At 46.0% G+C, this 19584-nt stretch overlaps 1 long non-coding RNA gene across 1 annotated transcript; it reads right to left on the minus strand.

The window, feature by feature from the left end:
- Positions 1-668: 668 nt before the first annotated feature.
- On the minus strand, positions 669-16931 carry LOC137301533 (uncharacterized). Its single transcript, XR_010958307.1, has 3 exons — positions 16654-16931; positions 6871-7053; positions 669-1475 (listed from the first exon to the last, which is right to left on the minus strand). It is a non-coding gene; the product is annotated as an uncharacterized lncRNA (long non-coding RNA).
- Positions 16932-19584: the final 2653 nt, after the last annotated feature.

Raw genomic sequence — 19584 nt, forward strand, 5'->3', positions numbered from 1 at the left:
GTCCTGAAGTCGTGAAAGGCACTATACAAATGCAAGTTCTTTCTTCTTTCTTTTCAACCTCTCCTCTACAATTCAAGAGTCCGTGGGATGAACGAGTTAGGTAGGCCCACCATCTCACTTAGTTTGATTTTTCTGTGAAATGTTGAGTCAATCTGTACATTATTGACACCACGTATCACATATCACTGTGAGTTCCTCCTCAGATAGAACAATTGATCAATTTACGGCAATGTTTCAAAGTTTCAGCACAATTGTATTGGGAGGAGGAGTATTGAGAAACTAACACTAGCTGAAACAGCGATCACTGTTTTGGACAGGCTTCAGCTGGGCCTGCAGTATCTGAGGAAGTGAGACCAGGAGGCAGCAAGACGTTGAGATTGAGGCTGTGGGAAATTCAAGCAGAATATGAGTCATGAGTTCCAAGAACTAATGCTGAAAACTGTCTAAATAGGAGGGGGGGGGGTGGGGGGACAGTGACGTGAGACTGAGAAGTGAAGCAGCAGCAGCAAGATGCAATAAACAGGAGGGAAAGCAATGATACCAGCACTGAGAGTCCAGGGCAGTGAAAACAATTTGAGCCTTTTATTACTCAGTGAAGGCCCAGCAGATGGTATGTGGATGTTCCAATGTGCTGCCAGCAACAAAAAAAACAACACAAATCAGCCACTGGTATTTAGCGAACAGAGTGACAGAAAGTCATCCAAACCACTCACTTTTACTTGAATATGTCATCAAATCCATGCAAAGACATGCGCTCAGCCGTGGATATCTAAGCTCATTTAGTATTGTCAATATTTCACAAGTCTAACAGTGTTAAGTAAGGCCAGTTAGTTAACACGTTTTAATCCCACTGCTAAACACCTAGGCCCTGAAATTCCATTGTAAACAATTTTACAACACCAAGTTATAGTCCAACGATTTTATTTTTAATCCCACAAGCTTTCGGGGGCTTTCCCCTTCCTCAGGTGGTGTGGAAAAGACAATTTTGAATCCTTTGCATTTTAAGATCACAGAACAAAGCCTGGTGATTACTGCCCGTTGCCAAGGCAATCACAGTGAGCAGACAGAAAGGTGTCATCTAAAAGGCCACTGAATATACAACCCCCCAAAAAAAAAGAGAGAGAGAGATAAGGAAGACAGTCAATGACCCGTTATATTAAAAACAGATAACATTTGTTCGCTGGTGGGGTTACGTGTAGTGTGACATGAACCCAAGATCCCGGTTGAGGCCGTCCTCATGGGTGCGGAACTTGGCTATTAATTTCTGCTCGACGATTTTGCGTTGTCGTGTGTCTCGAAGGCCGCCTTGGAGTACGCTTACCCGAAGGTCGGTGGCTGAATGTCCATGACTGCTGAAGTGTTCCCCGACAGGGAGAGAACCCTCCTGTTTGGCGATTGTTGCGCGGTGTCCGTTCATCCGTTGTCGCAGCGTCTGCATGGTCTCGCCAATGTACCATGCTCTGGGGCATCCTTTCCTGCAACGTATGAGGTAGACAACGTTGGCCGAGTCACAGGAGTATGAACCGTGCACCTGGTGGGTGGTGTCCTCTCGTGTGATGGTGGTATCTGTGTCGATGATCTGGCATGTCTTGCAGAGGTTACCATGACAATTCCATGACAGTTCTCCTGTCACAATGCTGCAGGAGATCGGCAGAACCCGCAGCCTTTCAGGGTCCTTAACTTACAGAGGGCCGAGACCAAATCCAGCGAAGCGGCCTCAACTGCAACCACTTCCTTACTATGCCTTATGCAAGTCCCGCTGCTTGCATTGTAATGCTTGCCTGGAATGCACAGACCACTCCCTAATCCAAAGCAAGTCAAAGGCCAGCTGGACTGCAGGACTGAATGTTCGGATATAAATGTTATCAAATATCTATTCGGACTTCCCTATTCAAACCTTTGTGAAAATTAATGTAGGATTATCAATGTGTAAAGTTATCCAAAGCTGAATGGCAATCGCTCTGTTGTGGAATCTAGGGTTGCCAATCCTCCAGGATTGGCCTGGAGACTCCGAGAATTACAGGTTAATCTCCAGGACACTGCTGCACGCAACACCGGGAGAAAAATCATCGGGGTATTAAAAAGAATTGTATGTTGTTTCCATTTTCTTCGAGCACTTTCATTTATTAATTGTAAAAATATTGGAGATGGGAAAATTGGCTGTTTGAACTAATAGTCAAGAATCATCCAATCGTGTAACAAAGAGTCTGTTCACTTTACACTTGGTATGGGAAGGTGTTGGCTTGCAAGGATGGACATGTTGGACAACCAATGATGGGAGTGTGGGGGCAGGGGGTTGGAGACTAGAGATCATGTGATGAAACCTCCAGGTATACGTCCAACCAGAGTTGGCCACTCGAGTGGAATCATTTATGGCAGTGTACTGATTATGGTACCAGACTAGCAACCAAGTGGTTGTAAATTAAAATCTTACTGACGTAAATTATAATTTAGCCATTTAATAAATCTGGTCATTTGTGAACTGGCACCGGGGGTAAAATTGGCCATAAAAGTTGTGGTATTGTTGTAAAAACCCAAATGGTTCACTAATCGTCCTTCGGGAAAGGAAAACTACTATCTTTACCTGGCCTAGTCTACACGTGACTCCATATTATGTGGTTGATAAACCACAATCAAAATACTGCTTAGGAGCAGGAGTAGGCTATTCAAACCCTCAAGCCTGCTCCGCCATTCAGATAGATCACGGCTGATCTACACCTCAACTCCATTTACCCATTTTTGCTCCATATCCTTTACCTAACAAAAATCTATCGATCTCAGTCTTGAAAGCTCCAATTTCCTAGCATCCACAGCCTTTTGGGGGAGAGAATTCCAGATTTCTACTACCCTTTGTGTGAAGAAGATCCCAATATTACCGCGGAGGTTGGGAGGGTGCGGGGGAGCCTGGTAGCGGGCGAAGAACCCGGCAAGGCCGGGGACGTGGAAGCCCTGCCGATCTTAATGGCAAGGCCTCAATTGGATAATTGTGGGCCGACAGCCGGCCAGATTGACTGCCAGGCCGGCAGGCGGGTGAGGTAAAGCGGGGACCCGTGGAGACAAACCCCAGCAGTCAGTAGGGAGGCAGAAGCTCCGGGCCACGATCAGGGCTGGGGATTGTGGGGGGGGGGGCGGGGGATCAGGGCCATCATCGGGGCTGGGAGAGGCCGAAGGCTTCCTTGTGAGGCCTGGGGAGAGTGACCTAGCTCTAAGTTTAAGATTGTGCCCCCTTGTTCTGGATTCCCCCACCAGAGGAAATAATTCCCCCATATTTACCCTAGCCAATCCTTTTAACATTTTAAACATCTCGATCGGATCACCCCTCAATCTCCAATCCTCAAAGCAAGTTTATGCAGAGGCTGGAAATCTGAAACAAAAACAGAAAATGCTGGAGGCACTCGGTACCTGTGGAGAGAAGTGACAAGTTAAAGCTTCAGACGTAATCCTTCCAGAAGAACAAGTGTTCTGCCCGAAACATTAACCTATGCAGTCTGTGGTTGACTGTTGCTGCGCTCTGATAAACAATTACAAATAACAATTCCATAAGAACATAAGAACATAAGAAATAGGAGCAGGAATAGGCCAATCGGCCCCTCGAGCCTGCTCCGCCATTCAACAAGATCATGGCTGATCTGATCCTAACCTCAAATCTAAATTCATGTCCAATTTCCTGCCCGCTCCCCGTAACCCCTAATTCCCTTTACTTCTAGGAAACTGTCTATTTCTGTTTTAAATTTATTTAATGATGTAGCTTCCACAGCTTCCTGGGGCAGCAAATTCCACAGACCTACTACCCTCTGAGTGAAGAAGTTTCTCCTCATCTCAGTTTTGAAAGAGCAGCCCCTTATTCTAAGATTATGCCCCCTAGTTCTAGTTTCACCCATCCTTGGGAACATCCTTACCGCATCCACCCGATCAAGCCCCTTCACAATCTTATATGTTTCAATAAGATCGCCTCTCATTCTTCTGAACTCCAATGAGTAGAGTCCCAATCTACTCAACCTCTCCTCATATGTCCACCCCCATAAGGCAGCTGTTCCCAGAGTAACTAGGGCCAGGCTGTAAATGTGGCTTTACCAGTGCCACTCACATCCTGAGAACAAACTTAAAAACCCAGTACGCCAGATCTGAGAATAAATGTTCATCTTTAGCTCTCCTGGAGCAGAGATTCGTGAATTAGGAGCTCATGTTGGGCGTTTAGGCGTGTACCCGATTCAAATATTAAATTATATAGACAGATACACCCAGAATATTACTTCAAAATAAGTGTTAGCTTGGCTGAATGATAGCCTGCTCCTTTCTAAGGTCATGGGTTAAAGCCTCAGTCCAGCAACCAGAGAATAAAATCTAGGCTGACACATCAGTGCAGTACTGAGGGAGTGCTGTATTATAGGATGTGCTGTCTTTCAGATGAGGTGTTAAACTGTCTACCTGTTCTGCTCAATGTAAAAGGTCCCATGGCACTATTTGAAGGAGTGCAACAGAATTCTTCCAGTGTCCTGGCCAACATTTATCCCTCATCCAACGCTACCAAAAATAGATTAATTGCTTATCTATCTCATTTGCGGTTTGTGGAACCTTGCTGTGCACAAATTGGCTGCTACACTTGCTGACATAACAACAGTGACTGCACTTCAAAATAATTGATTGGCTGTGAAGGGTTTTGGGATGTCCCGAGGACACTGGAATTGCTAGACAAAAAAAGACCAAGGTCCACCTAGTCGCATGATACAATGATAATGGAGTTGTTGACTAATAATGGCAATAAATCTCTATCAATTAGTTTACAACAGACACAGGCATGACATGAGTAAGTACCCAGTGGTAGAATTACAGTTTTCTCCCAAGAGGGTACGTCATCTCTCAAATTACTCATATACTGCAGCCCAAAATATTATTTTCTGAAAGAAATCGATCAAATTTGCATTTGAATGAATTAAAAACTGCTTTCACCACCTCCCTAGGGAGCTTGTTCCATAGATTGACCACTCGCTCATTGAAATAATCACCGCAATATTTATAGGGAGGCGGGGAGGGGACGGAGAAACCCGACAAGACTGGGGATGCAGAGGTCCTGCCAAATTTAACAGCATGACCTCATCATCATTTTTTTGTTCCATTTTCCCCTGGCAGCCAGGAGAGAAAACCAGTGGCAGGAGGCCGCAGCCAGGGACCCTTGGTGGACAGTCCACAGCAATTGGGATCGCGGGGCAGGCTGCAAATCAGGGGGCAATGGGGGGGGGGGGGTGTGGGGGTGGGGGTTCAGACGATCGTAGCAGGGACTAGAGAGAGGCCTCAATCGGCAGAACGTGGGCCGAAGGTTTGCCCGAGGGGCCGGGGTCAGCACTCCTGCTCCTCCTGGCCCACAAGGAATGCTATAAAAGGCACTTACCTTCTGGAGCTGACAGTTCCAGCCTCCCTTTCGCTGCTGGATTTCCCGAGCCCTGGGAAACCCGTCCGGGAACTGATAAATTTAAATCAGGCTCCCAATTGCGCTCCCATATGATAATGAAGTATCCTGCCTCTACAAGACAGGACACTCGCCTGAAACCCACCACTGTAAAAATGGCAACGGGCACGGACATGTCGGGTTGGAGACACATTCTCCGACTTTTAGAGTTTAACCCCCTCCCCACCGCCCTCCTCCTGCCCATCGTAGTGGGGTTAATATCAAGGCCAATGTTCCCGCAAATTAGTTTTGAATTCGCCCCCTTTCAAATGCAGGCAATGTCCTTTGATTTCCACTGCTCTGGATAAAGTGTAAACAATTTTACAACACCAAGTTATAGTCCAACAATTTTATTTTAAAATTCACAAGCTTTCAGAGGCTTCCTCCTTCCTCAGGTGAATGAGGAAGGAGGAAGCCTCCGAAAGCTTGTGAATTTTAAAATAAAATTGTTGGACTATAACTTGGTGTTGTAAAATTGTTTACAATTGTCAACCCCAGTCCATCACCGGCATCTCCACATCCTGGATAAAGTGAACTAGCTTGTCATGGTCTATATTATCTGGTCCCTTTAGAACCCTAAAAACAGCACAAAAGGCACTATATAAATGCAAATTCTTTCTTTAAGAGAGGGAAGCAGGCTTAATTTGAATTGGTGAAAAGCAAATTTAAAGGAGGTATATTAGGAGAGAATTCTCTACTCAGAGAGTGAGGAATGTTTGGAACAATCTGCCAAGTGGGATAGAACGTAAACATTACAACATGTTTGGGGGGGGGGGGGGGGGGGGCGTGAAATTGGGCCACGCCAGGAGCGGGAAACAGGCTCGAAGTGAATCGAGAGCCCCGTCGACTTCAACGGAAAAGAAATCTGGGCGCAACAACAACTTACAATCGGGCGCGGTGTGAAACAGGCTGCCGATTCGCTACGAGCCTGTTTCCCGCTACTGGCATCGACCAATTTCACCCACCACCCCCCCCCACCCCCGGGTCTTAAAGTCCTGGTGAAACACGGAAAAGTATCAGGGAGCAACTGGGGCATGGATGATACCAAAACCCGCACTGCAGCTTGAATCAGAGGAGGAGGAGAGGAGAGAGCCAGCGACTGTCCTCAGCCGATGAAAGTATACCAGCACTCTCCAGCAGTGGGTCACTGGGTGATGCTCAGGAGCTGGCCTCCTGACCGACTTTGTCCTAAGCACAGGGGGCACTGAGACCAAATGCCCTTTTTTTTTTGGAGAAGGGAACAGACTGTCTCGTTTCATTTTTCCTCAGCAGCTGGCCCTGTTGTCCAATTCAATGATTCTATTTCTCAAAGGCAATTCAGGCCTTCAACCATGGGGAACATTGCCCCAGTATAGAGCTCCCAGCATTCAATCATTTTTAGGGTCATCGTCTACCCATTTTTCTAAGTCAGGGTACTCACTAACTTTTTGTTGAGGTCCAGAATCCAGAGCAAGGACTTGCTCGAGGGCCACTCTCACACATCGATTATGAAGCCAACCCATCTGATTATTTTCTCTCTTTTGACAATGGTTTTCTTTTTCCTCCCACATCAGTCACCTGGTTTTTGAATCAGCCAATCCAGATTTCAAAGGCCTCTCCGCAAACGTCTAAAGGGTAAAAGTAGACAACAAAACAAAAATATTTTAAAATAAAGGTTCATTTGTTCCACATTACGCTGCGTTTCGTGATGGGGAAGCAAAGCACATCAAACAGCCGGCCTACTGTGGGCACAAGTGAAATCCGGGTTCAAGTTCCACGTCAGAGACTTGAGCACAAAATCTACCGAGGGAGTGCTGCACTGTCAGAGGTACCGTCCTTCGGATGAGACGTTAAACCGAGACAGGTGGATGTAAAAGATCACATGGCACTATTTCGAAGAAGAGCAGGGGAGTTCTCCCTGGTGTCCTGGACAATATTTATCCCCCAACCAACATCACTAAAACAGATTGTGGGGCCTTGCTGTGAACAAATTGGCTGCCACGTTTCCTACATTACAACAGTCACTACACTTCAAAAAGTACTTAATTGGCTGTAAAATGCTTTGGGACATCCTGAGGTCATGAAAAGCGCTATATAAATGCAAGTCTTTCTTTTCTTTCAAGTAAAGAAAGGTAGGTCATTAGCAGGCCCCAGGCCTTATTATGACTTGTACAGGTCTAAGTTTTACCACTTGCTGACAGCAGCCTTAAGATTATCCTGCAACTATTTGGCACTAAGTGATGTTTATTATTAAAACAAAAGTGTAAATACCAGGGCAACAAGGGTTCTTAAATTACAAAAAGAGTGCGATTAATGAAGGGAGGAGCTCCCGGTGTTAAAAGGACACCCGTATTTGGTTGTCTTTGGTGGCTACACTATACAATAAATGAGGTGTTGTTTCCACCTCCAGCTATACACAATACCATCACAAGAGCCCCTCCCATTCCCCCCCACCACCCCACCCGCAATAGTACAATAACATTAAACAGTAAGAATAGTCTGTACCTGATTAATGTGTGAACATTTGGATTTTATATTTAATTCAAAGTGCGTCTTTTAGCAAAAAATCTCTCCTCATCGATCTCAGTTGGAAAGCAGAAGACTGACAACAGTAGAGACATAACAATCTTAGCCAAATGATTGTATCTTGGCTATATTTGACAAAGAATACCAATGGATAAAGGCTGAAGAATTCATTTTCATCTGACTTGGTTATTTAGACTTGGTTAACCTGCTTGCAGCGTTCAGGGTAGCCCATTTTTGGGAATGGGTCCCGAAACAGGCATTAGGCCCCATCTGCACATATAGAGTCTAATGCCTGGATCAGGCCCGGACCCTGGACGCCTATACTTTAGCCATTACCAATATGGCAGGCACGGACTTCCGGCACAGAATGTGCAAGCATTCACCACCCGCTATATTGGATGTATAGGTGCTCATTTTACGCCTCAAAAACGGGCGCAGCATCAACAAATATCTAGGCCACTGCGTGTGTATCTGCATGTACGAAAATGCCATGAGTATGAATAAAAAAGACTAGAAATATGACTGTCCTGATCACAGGTCTGTTGAAGCTTTTATTTATGTTTGAATTGCATACAAATTTCTCAGTGGAAAATTCAAAGTGTGTTTCTGCTCACAACATTACTTCTGCTTATATATTTTTTAAAAAGTGATGATTACAAACCAGACAATGAATTAGAATAGAATTTCAACTGAAGATTGAAATCAGTCATTGCAATAGCGGAGGTGGACTCCCCAGCCTTCACAGGGGGAGTCGGGCTAGGGTAAGGGTGGAGTTTTGCCACAGAGGCCTACTCCAGTGTAGGGATGGTGGCACCTCTGTGCTGTCTGTAAATTAGCCCAACATTTGGAAAGGTTTTTAGCAACCTATAGCAACGTTGGATGCCAAGAATGTCTGTTTGTCTCTGGCGGTGTAAGGGGATTGAGGTTTAAATACTGAGAAGCTTATGCATTCAATCTCTGAATGATCAACTGCACAGGCTATAGAGGCAAAACTTAAAATGTAAAAACAAATTAAGTTAGAATCATAGAATTGTTACAGCACAGAAGGAGGCCATTCGGCCCATTAAGCCCGTGCCGGCTCTTGGTAAGAGCAGCCCAGTTAGTCCCATTCCTCTGCTCTTCCCCGTTTTCTCGGCAGCTCCTGGGCGACTACCACTACTATGCCTGCCACATCCGATCTCTGGCCCCAGGACTAACAAACTCAGCCTGTCAAAGATACATAAATGACCCTGAGGCTAGATGATTGGCCGGGTTCAGGGTGCAATCTGCATGGCACCAGGTCTGCCCCACTTCCACAAAAGCGGAAGATCTGGGCCATAAAATCTTTCATCTACCCCACGACCATCACACTCCAGACATCACACTTCAGTACAGATGCAAAAAAAAATGTTAAAAGAGAAAGCAAACAAAAATCAGTTATTTAAGGCTGGATTGCTCTTATCTGGAGCTTAAAAATTGCTAAGGAGCTACAACCGTCTTCTAATTGGCCTCAGGTCAATTACCTGTATTCCCACACGGAATTATTAGGCAGCGGCCTTAAAGGTTAATCTCCATCTGAAAAGGTAAAAATTATAACTATGGTTCAGATCACAGACTACCCATGAGCAACACCACAAGAGATCAGCTAGCATATTATATATGCACCAGTTTTATCTTTATATGTGCTGCATCCAATAAATATTTATTCATATTATAGTACACACCCTGCTTTGGAGGGTTGTTGGTGTTAATGCACAGATGTTTCCTTCAATGACTATGAAAAAGCAGGAAGTTCAGCCAAAGTGACTGACTACAAGATTACTATGTACAACAAAAATTATGTTAATGTGCTCAAATGCAAAGGGTATTGGTGTATTTTATCCTTTCAATTATGTGACCGCAAACATTGGACGGGAACTGCTGTAAAATTCCATGATTCTATCTGAACGCACCTTTCTAATTTAGCTTCTTTAGTCCATTGTGTTTTTTCTATAGGAGTTGTTGTCCACTGACATTTAGTGGCAGTGATGATGGAGATGGACATTAAAACTGGCAGAAACCAAGAAATAATATGAAACCAGCGGTTTTGTCAGATTCTCTGCTTCTCAAAGTTTTCCAACCTTTAATTAAACGTTTAGGAAAACTTCTTCCAGAAACCAGCTTCAAGTTTGGTTTGGCAAATTAAGGACTTGTTAGTTGAAACACAGTAGGAAACTGTGATGTTTTCACGATCAGGGCACATTGAACTCAGCTGAAAAGCTGGAGTTATTTAAATAACTGATCAGCTGAAGCATCAGTGAGGTGCCCTGAAGCACCATCTCTATTGCAGAATAACCACCCACCTGACAAACTGCCCCAGAGAGAGGGTGTACTGGCCTTGCGGAAGGCATCTCAGGCTCAGACCAATGCTGAATCAGATCAAGACTGCCCCAGGAAGCGGCGACTGAGTTGTGCTAATCTCCAGTGACCAAGAGCGAGCACCGTACTCCCTGTGGAAGTGACAGTGACTGTCATCCTGAATTTTTATGTCACAGGGAGTTTCCAGGCAAGCACTAGATGTTATAAGCTGGATAGCCCAGGTGGTGAGGGATAGAATACTAGAGCCTGATCTTCAGTTGCTTCCAAGCCTTTAGTCACAGAGCTCCACATTACACCCACCACACCCTAGATAAGCTCTCTTATGTAAGGATACAAGAGACCCCAATTGATACACACTACCTGAATACAATTAACACTAATTGATATAAAACAGAGATCTCCATACTGCAGGTGACTGAAGCAGTGTTTCGAAACCCTCAGCACGTTATCACATCCCCTACAGACCAGCAACATCAGGATGTGAGGCAGCAGTGGTCCTTTCAGCACATATTATCCTTGGCCCAATGGAAGCACTCTTACCTCTGAGTCAGAAGGTCGTGGGTTCAAGCTTGAGCACTGAGGGGGTGCTACACTCTCGGAGGTGCTGCTTTTTGTATGAGACGTTAAACCAAAGGCCCATCTGCCCTCTCAGGCGGATGTAAAAGATCCCTTGCCATTTTTTGAAGAATATCATTTATCCCTCAACCAACATCATTAATCTCATTGCTGTTTACGGGACCTTGCTGTGTACAAATTAGCTGCTGCATTTGCCTGCATTACAACAGTGACTACAATTCAAAATTGGCTATGAAGTGCTTTGGGACATCCTGCAATTTCGAAAGGCGCTATATAAATGCAAGTTCTTTCTCCTTTCTAAAAAGGATGGTCAGAGGCCATTACCCGGTGAAGGGTGAGCAGTGAGATGAGCCACACCAGACCATTCACAAAAGCCAGTGACTGACTTGAGACCCAACATTCTCGGGGCACAGGATTGTTAGCAAGCTGCCCTTCCTGCTGTTGCAGATGGAGAATTGTGTGGGACACAACTCATTATGTTTAAAATGAAACAAAAACATAGGTTAAACAATTGCTTCCTGGAATGATATTTCTTTTAATCAAATCTCAGGAGTGCTTGTAAATCATACAACAAAACATTTAAGCTCGCAAGACTCCCACATGATGAGCCAATCCATCATCCTGCATCCAATTGGGGGGGGGGAACAAAGGTTTGATGGCTGGCTGCTGGGAAACAAGGGCTACACAGTACAAGAATGGCTTGTGGCACCTCTCTACAGCTTCCTACGAGAACACAGATGGAATACAGGGAGGCTCTGATGTGCGTTAATGATCGGAAGGATTTGCTTCCACAAATCACCTCTTTATCTGTCACTCTGGCAAGATCCTTTGTACAGTAATCATAGAGTATTTAAAACTAATGCAACTTTCCAAGGAACAGGTTTTCAGCCTGGAAAAGGGCAACTAGTGAACATGCAGAATGATGCTTGAATGTTCTGGGTCAACCAGAGGTTGAATCAGAGCTGTCAACATTGGCCATCTTAGATGTGACATTCTTGGTTGCTGTCAGTGATGTACTAGAGATACCTAATGTATCGACATACTCTTTGCATCTGATCAAACACCCAGCCGACCACAACCAGAACCGGAGAAATTTAAGAAGAAACATTTATGAAATATTTTTATAAGCGATATAATGAAAACAGATTCAACAAAATCAATGACTCCCATTCCTGATGAGTGACACGTACTGGCTCTAGGCACTTCAAATGATCACTAATGGGAATAGTATTAATAACCTATTAGGGAAGGGCACCTCTCAATGACCTTGTGGATAGAGGCACTGCCCAGTACAAGACTGAGCCATATAGGGTTGGCTCCCAGTCTGTGCCGAGTTGGCTTATATCAGCTAAGCCACTTGCCACACAGGCTTAAACAAGACACAAACCCTTTCATATCCCAATGCTAATAACCCCTACACCAGTCTCAAACCATATCAGAGCATCACAAAATGGCCCCACCTCCACTCTCTTCACTTGCCAGCTCCCCGAGAAGTCAGCTTGAGTTAAATTGTGGGAGACTTGGGGCCCGATATTAGCAGGGCGGCGGGTTCGCAGTGGGGGGGGTCGACTGGGCGCGTGGGTAACGCGCCCGGTGAAATCGGGGTGCTCCGCACGGAATCGCAGGCTAATTGGAGCCACTTACCTGATCTTCCGGGTTCCCCGCTGCTGATCTGCGCGTCGGGCGGGCTGCGCATGCGCAGTAAGGTCTGTCAGCTGGAGGAACTCTATTTAAAGGGGCAGTCCTCCACTGACTGATGCTGCAAGAAATAGGAAAAATTACAGCATGGAGCAGCCCAGGGGGATGGCTGCTCCCAGGTTTAATGATGCCTCACTCCAGGTATCATTGGATGGGGTGAGGAGGAGGGGGAGGACAGAGATCTTCACCCCAGCGGGCGGGAGGAAACGGCCTGCCTCTGCCACCAAGAAGGCCTGGCTCGAGGTGGCAGAGGAGGTCACCTGCACCACCAATATAACACCCACCTGCATACAGTGCAGGAGGCGCTCCAATGACCTCAGTAGGTCAGCCAAAGTGAGTACACTTACTCATTCCCCTACACTCCATCTGACACATCACCGCCCCCAACCCACATCTCCTTTTGCACTGCCAACACTACCCTGTCACATCACCCCTCACACCCACTCAAACCTCATCCTCATCTTACCTGCTCTTACTCACCTCGCCAGTACTCATCCCGCCACTACCACTCAACCCAATCCTCATACAATTTCATGGATCTGTCTCATACTCACCCTCTCATGCATCTCTTTCACGGTCAGCCTCACTCAACCTGCCACTACCTGTGCTGCAGCCACAGGGCATGCATCACATATGTGCAGTAGGCAGCGTAAGGCAAACGTGTCGTGAGCATGAAGGGGATGCACAAGAGTGTTTGAGGGTTTGTCATGGTTTTTACTTATATTGAATTTCTGAGCAACTCACATCAAATATTATATTGGCACCACAACTGCCACGTCTTTGCGGATCTTGTCTGGTTTGTGCAATAATGCCCTTTCCTGAGGATCACAATGAAGACCCACACCTGATGCCACCCATTGTGTCACTGCAGAGTGGGTGTAGGTGTATTTGCAGGGCTCTTTTGTGCAGATGACTGAGAGACGTCGGCGATGTCCTCGGTGGCACCCTGCAAGGATGCGGAGGAGAAGTTGTTGAGGGCAGTGGTGACTTTGACAGCGACAGGTAAGAAGATGGTGCTCGGGCCAACCGGGAGCAGCTCGGCATGTCCACGACTACATGTCGAGTGACTCTGAGCCTCCGTGTGCACTGCTGCTCAGAGAGGTCCAGGAAGCTGAGCCTTGGTCTGTGGACCCTGTGGCGAGGGTAGTGCCCTCTGCGACGCATCTCTCTCTGCGGTTGCCCTCCCTCCTGCTGTGCAGGTGGATGTGTCACAGCACTGTGTTGTGGAGCTCCACGTGTCAGAGGTGGACGGCGTGGCCAGCAAGGCTGGTGATGCTGTTCGCCCTCCGAGGAGGTCATGACTGCAGCTACGGCGGCCCCCATCCGGAAGATGTACATCTGAGGGGGTCCGCAAGGTAGGTACATGTCTCTGGACCCCGGGATAAGTGTGCAAGTTGGTGAACTTCATTGTTAGGAGGAGGGTGGTGGAGGCCAAACTTTGTCCAATGTGACAGAGTGGCCTCCTGCAATGAGTGAGGGTCTCCCCGCCCCCCCGCCACCTGTCAAATGTACCTTTGCAGCTGCCACAGGCTGATGGCTGCAACACGTCCATTTGAACTGGGAGTGTTACCCCCATTACGGGAAACAGTCCCAGTTGTTTGCAAAATCCCACCACATGTAAAATATCTCCTTAATCAGGTCTCTAAATGACCTGAAATACCTAAATAAATAGCTTAAGTGGCACCCCGCCGGCTTTAATTGCCGGCGGGAGTCCCACATGCGGGGGCTGCGTGCACACGTCAGCGCGTCTGTGGGAAACCCGTAAGTGGGCGGGTTGGAGCCGGGCTCCCGACCCACCCGGGAATCCCCGATTTTCGGAGCCCCCCCCCCCCGGCCAGGAATGCACCTGATGGCGGGTGCTAACATCGACCCCGTGGTCTCACCAAAACCCTGTACAACTGTAGCAAGACTTTCTTAAGGTCAATAGAGACCTGACCTTCACAGAGCTATGTGCACTTAGAGCACATATACCTCAGTATGAAGGGATAGGGGACCCAACCCAAGTGCTAAATAAGGTCCGGGCACTGCAGCGGTCCCATGCCTTGACTAGTAAGGATGCATGCCGGTTTTGCAGTGCTCACACCAAAGAGCACACTGAATCTGTTCAAACTGTAATCAAAAAGCAAGAACCAGTGCTTCTATCAATGGAAACTAAACCACGTGAAAGTGGGCTTGTCAAAAGAAAAACTGCGCCAAACAAACAAAGAATAGAACCAGTTTCAGATTCAGTGGAGAATCTCCCAATGAAGCCCACAGTCTACATCCTTTTGGATAATGCTGAGGCCAGTGGTCAGTAGCGGTATGCAGAAAACCATTGCTAAGAAGCAGAGGAATGAATATGGTAAAGAAAATGCTGATATACAATTTACAGACTTTCTCTCTTTGAAAACTATGACCTTCACTGAGGAGGAGGTTAACTGGGAAGGTCCATACGAGATTATGGATAAATTTGGAGGAACCAATGTGAAATTGTCAATTAAGGACAGATATAACGTTTGATCTTTCTTTGTTGCATGTACACCATGGAGGCGGTTGTCATCCTCATCTTGGCAACGCAATGCGGACCGTAACGAGGAAGGAATAGGCTGTCTGACAACAGCAAAAGTGCGGCTTTGGTGCAACATCTCACAATTTCGATTGAGGAAAAAGATGCAACTAAACAGAATGTGATTGTTCGGGATATGGGAACGACCTGCCCGGGAATAGAGAGTAAAAATTGACTGGAAGTCATTAACTCAGACACTATATTGTATAATGATGTATTATATTCTTGATCTATACATTTACCCAATGGTTTTCTTTTACCAACGGAAGCTTTCTGTAATGGTTAAACAGTTTTTAAAAAGGAACAACTGTTCTCAAAGGCAATTGTGTATGAAGATTTTCCGTTTACTTAAATCTGATTCAAAAAGGGGTTAAATGGTACTAGTAAATAATTGGATCCCAAATTTTATTAAAGTAAATCTGGAAATTAGATGGGAATATGGTGCAAAGACTCTGATTGATGCGTTATGCCGGGAAGACACAAGTGAAATGACATTATTTTAAGGATGATTCCTGTAACAGTGACAATGCTATCGCTATCTGTTGATGAAAGACTGATGAAAATATTCAAAGTGAACTTGATAGACTTTTTGGAAGAGGATATACAATGTTATAAGTTTGTGAACTAAACAAGGACATTGGTTAGTGGGAATGAGGGCGTCTGGAAAGCCCCAGATACCTTTTGCTGTTCCAGGAATGGCTATTCAGCTGTGGTGTGCTGTAGAGCTCATCACTAACAGGTGGCTTCACCCTGGACGAAGAATCCCCTAACTGCTCTCTAAAGGTCGATTGATAGAACTCGGAGAACGGACATAGCGTATTCGAAAAGAGGAAGATAGTGCATTACATCATATATCTGGTTTGTCAATCAACATGACATTGTGCCTCACACTAACTGGGGATGACCAAAATTGGGCCCCACAATGTTTCAAAAAGAAACTTTCAGACAGAAGCCTTAAATGCAGTTGTGGGTTTTACCCATCCAATTTCACATGTTTTTAAATAATTGTATTAATTATTTTGTTTGTTGTGTTAAGTATTTAAAAGAAGAAAGGGAGCAATATAATTTTAAAAAATGAAGTATGTTGAGACATGGATGAGGGTACAGGAAAGTGTGAAGACTGATAGGGTTGAATAACCACCCTATCAAAGGGAAGTCAATACTGATATAAAATCATAGAAAGTTCCTGAGAACGAACAAGTCGAGACATGTCCTTGCCCAGCAATTGACTTCCTACTGTGTAAAGAGACCACATCTAATCTCATTAACTGTTAAAATACGGTAAGTGCCTTTGAATTTACTACTTGGTGAAAGACAATCAGATCCATCAACTCAAGGGGGCGGGGTAATCTGTGTGTCCCAACGTCGGTACCTTCAGGAGAGGAGGGGAGAAAGTGGGATGGTGACACATCATTTAATTTAGATCTTGAAACATTTACCTGAGGAAGGAGAAAATCTCCGAAAGCTTGTGAATTTAAAATAAAATTGCTGGACTATAACTTGGTGTTGTAAAATTGTTTACAATCATTTAATAAGTGAAACATACCTTGGACACGGATTGTGCTTGATGGAAAAGTGAAGACGATCTGCAGATGTTGGTTCTAAAATCTCATCTGCTGCTACTGTGGACCTCGTGTATTTTTCAGATGAGGGAAGTTTGGTGTTTTTAAAAAAAAACACTGGTGCAGTTGCTTTCACACGGTGTCTTCATTTAGTAAAGAGGGGTTATAACCGCGCCTCTTAATTTAAAAAAAACAGGAAGTGTCCAGGACGAGGAAGGGATCGAGCGGTAGCGATTGAGAGAGGTAAGGGACCCCTTCTCCCTTCTTGGATACATTTTAAAGGTAGTTGTAACTTTCTCGTGTGTTAATTTTGAAGCGTTCCGGTGTGTTCATTGGGCTGTGAGACGCAATGCAACCCGTCGAATAAGAAATGAGATTTAATTAAATAATTTATCGCAAAGTCTGGTGGAGGTTGGGACGTTTTTTAATTAGTATTTTCTGATCGGCTTGTTATTGAATTGATACTTTGCTAGTTTTGTGCCATGTGTTGGTTGGCACCGTGTTCTTCTTTAAAATTAGTTTTCCGATGCGGCTCGGCATCTCGTTTAGCGTTTTTTAAAAAAATATTTAATCAAATTGTTTATTAGAAAATTTTCAGCCACAGTGCACTTCATTCACACGGTAAATAAGAAAATCGTGTTGAATTGATTGTAAATGTGAGTATTGTTTTTAAAGTGCATCGGATTTCTGTCCAGTGAATCTTCATTCGTTTCCCTGCTACACTTTTCCCGGTGTGAAATTACAAACATTCCTGGGGAGCTTAACCAGACAAAATGTGACACGGAGGGAATGAAGGAGATACCAAGGCAGGTGACAGGACAAAAGCTTGGTCAAGGAGGGTTTTAAAGGTGGAAAGATTGCAGGGTTTTCCAGAGTTTAGGGCTTAGAGAGCTGCAGGCATGGCTGCCAACGGGTGAACAGAACTTGCTGCAATTAAGGAAGGTGCAGCAGAGTTTTGGATGTGCTTATGTTAATAGGGGAGGGGGGTGGAAGATGGGAGACCGGCCGGCCAGGAGAGCATTGGAATAGTCGAGTGTGGAGGTGATAAAAGAATGGATAAGGGTTTCAGCAACAGATGGGCTGAGGTAGAGCTGGCCGATATTGCAGAGGTGGAAATAGGCGGTCTGGGTGATGGCAAGGATAGGGGGTTCCCAGTAGCTCAGCGCAGGGTCAAGTAGGACGCTGAGGTTGAAAATTCTTTGGTTCAGCCTGAGACACTGGTCAGGGAGCGGGTGTGAGACCAAAGGCAGTGGCCTCAAAGGTGCTGTTTCGGGACTATCTAATTAAAACGGGGTGCTTTTTAAAAATTTGTTCATGGGATGTGGCCGTCACTGGTGAGGCCAGCATTTATTGCCCTTGAGAAGGTGGTGGTGAGCCGCCGCTGGGAACCGTTGCAGTCCATGTGGTAACGGTTCTTCCACAGTGCTGTTAGGAAGGGAGTTCCAGGATTTTGACCCAGCGACGATGAAGGAACGGCGATATATTTCCAAGTCGGGATGGTGTGCGACTTGGAGGGGAACGTGCAGGTGGTGTTGTTCCCATGTGCCTGCTGCCCTTGTCCTTCTAGGTGGTAGAGGTCGTGGGTTTGGGAGGTGCTGTCGAAGAAGCCTTGGCGAGTTGCTGCAGTGCATCCTGTTAATGGTACACACGGCAGCCACGGTGCGCCGGTGGTGGATGGGGTACCAATCAAGCGGGCTGCCTTGTCTTGGATGGTGTCGAGCTTCTTGAGTGTTATTGGAGCTGCACTCATCCAGGCAAGTGGAGAGTATTCCACTTGAGAAGTACATAGAGGGGCAAAAAGATACTCTCCCTGCCCCCTTAAATAATTACATTTATTTTAACTCTTTACCTTTTGTACTATTTCTGTTTTATCAATTCACAGCTTATCTTGACTGCCCCTATTTAATCGGGGAGGGGTCCTAATTTCCAGGGCCTCTGTCAATCCTTTCCCGCCGCCTTGATTTCAGAGCACCATGCCACCCCAATATCCTCCAAGCCACCCTCACAAATTCCCCACATCTCCCATCTCCTGATTGATTTTGCTTTGTGTTGTTCCTTGATATTTCTTGTACTGAGTCCTTGGTAAAGGGGGAGTCTGGAGATCAGGACTTGGGGGGTGGGGGGGGGTGGGGGGAGTTGGGAGATTGGAGCTCGAGTGAAGGGGACAAGGGGGTGGGATGTGATGGTGACGGGAACAAGGGGGTGGGGCGACAGGGATGAGGGGAGCGAGAGGGGGTGGCGGGGACTGGGGGGGAGAACTAGAGAATGGTATCGTGAGATTAGGGCTAGGGTGGGGGGTATAGGGGGATTGGGGTGCGTTGGGCATGGGTCCAAGCATTTCCTGCAGAGCCGGGAGCAGCAGCAACAATATGGCATGTGGGAGCAGTGGCGAGAGAGGAGCAGTCAGTAAAGGTGCGTGAAACCTAGGGACCTTACTCTGTGTAAATAACACGCCCTGATTTTACATTGTGAGCTCCAACCACCCCCGTTCATGTCGGGCTAGGAGAGAAAGGGGTGTAGCGAGGCGCACAGCTGCATTCCCGCTCTCCCAGCACACCTCTCGGCAATGAAACCTCAACAACAACCTCTGACCTTACACCCCCATTTCACCTGTTGGCTCCTCGCATGGGATTTCAGAGTTTGTAACTGGAGCTCGAGCTTGAGCTTCAAATCCGCAGCAAGGGGAACAAGTGAACAATGGGATTCAAGGGGGGAGACCAGCCGTCCTGGTAGTAGGGTTGCCAACCCTCCAGGATTGCCCTGGAGTCTCCAGGAATTGAAACTTAATCTTCAAGTTACTGCTGGGAGCAACTCCAGGAGAAAAATCATACGGGCAATAAAAAGTGTTTTGTCATTTTTTTTATTAGTTATAAAAATATCGGAGATGGAGAAAAAGGCTGTTTGGCGGGGCGGTT

This window comes from Heptranchias perlo, chromosome 33 (assembly GCF_035084215.1).
Source record: "Heptranchias perlo isolate sHepPer1 chromosome 33, sHepPer1.hap1, whole genome shotgun sequence".
Lineage (NCBI taxonomy): Eukaryota > Metazoa > Chordata > Chondrichthyes > Hexanchiformes > Hexanchidae > Heptranchias > Heptranchias perlo.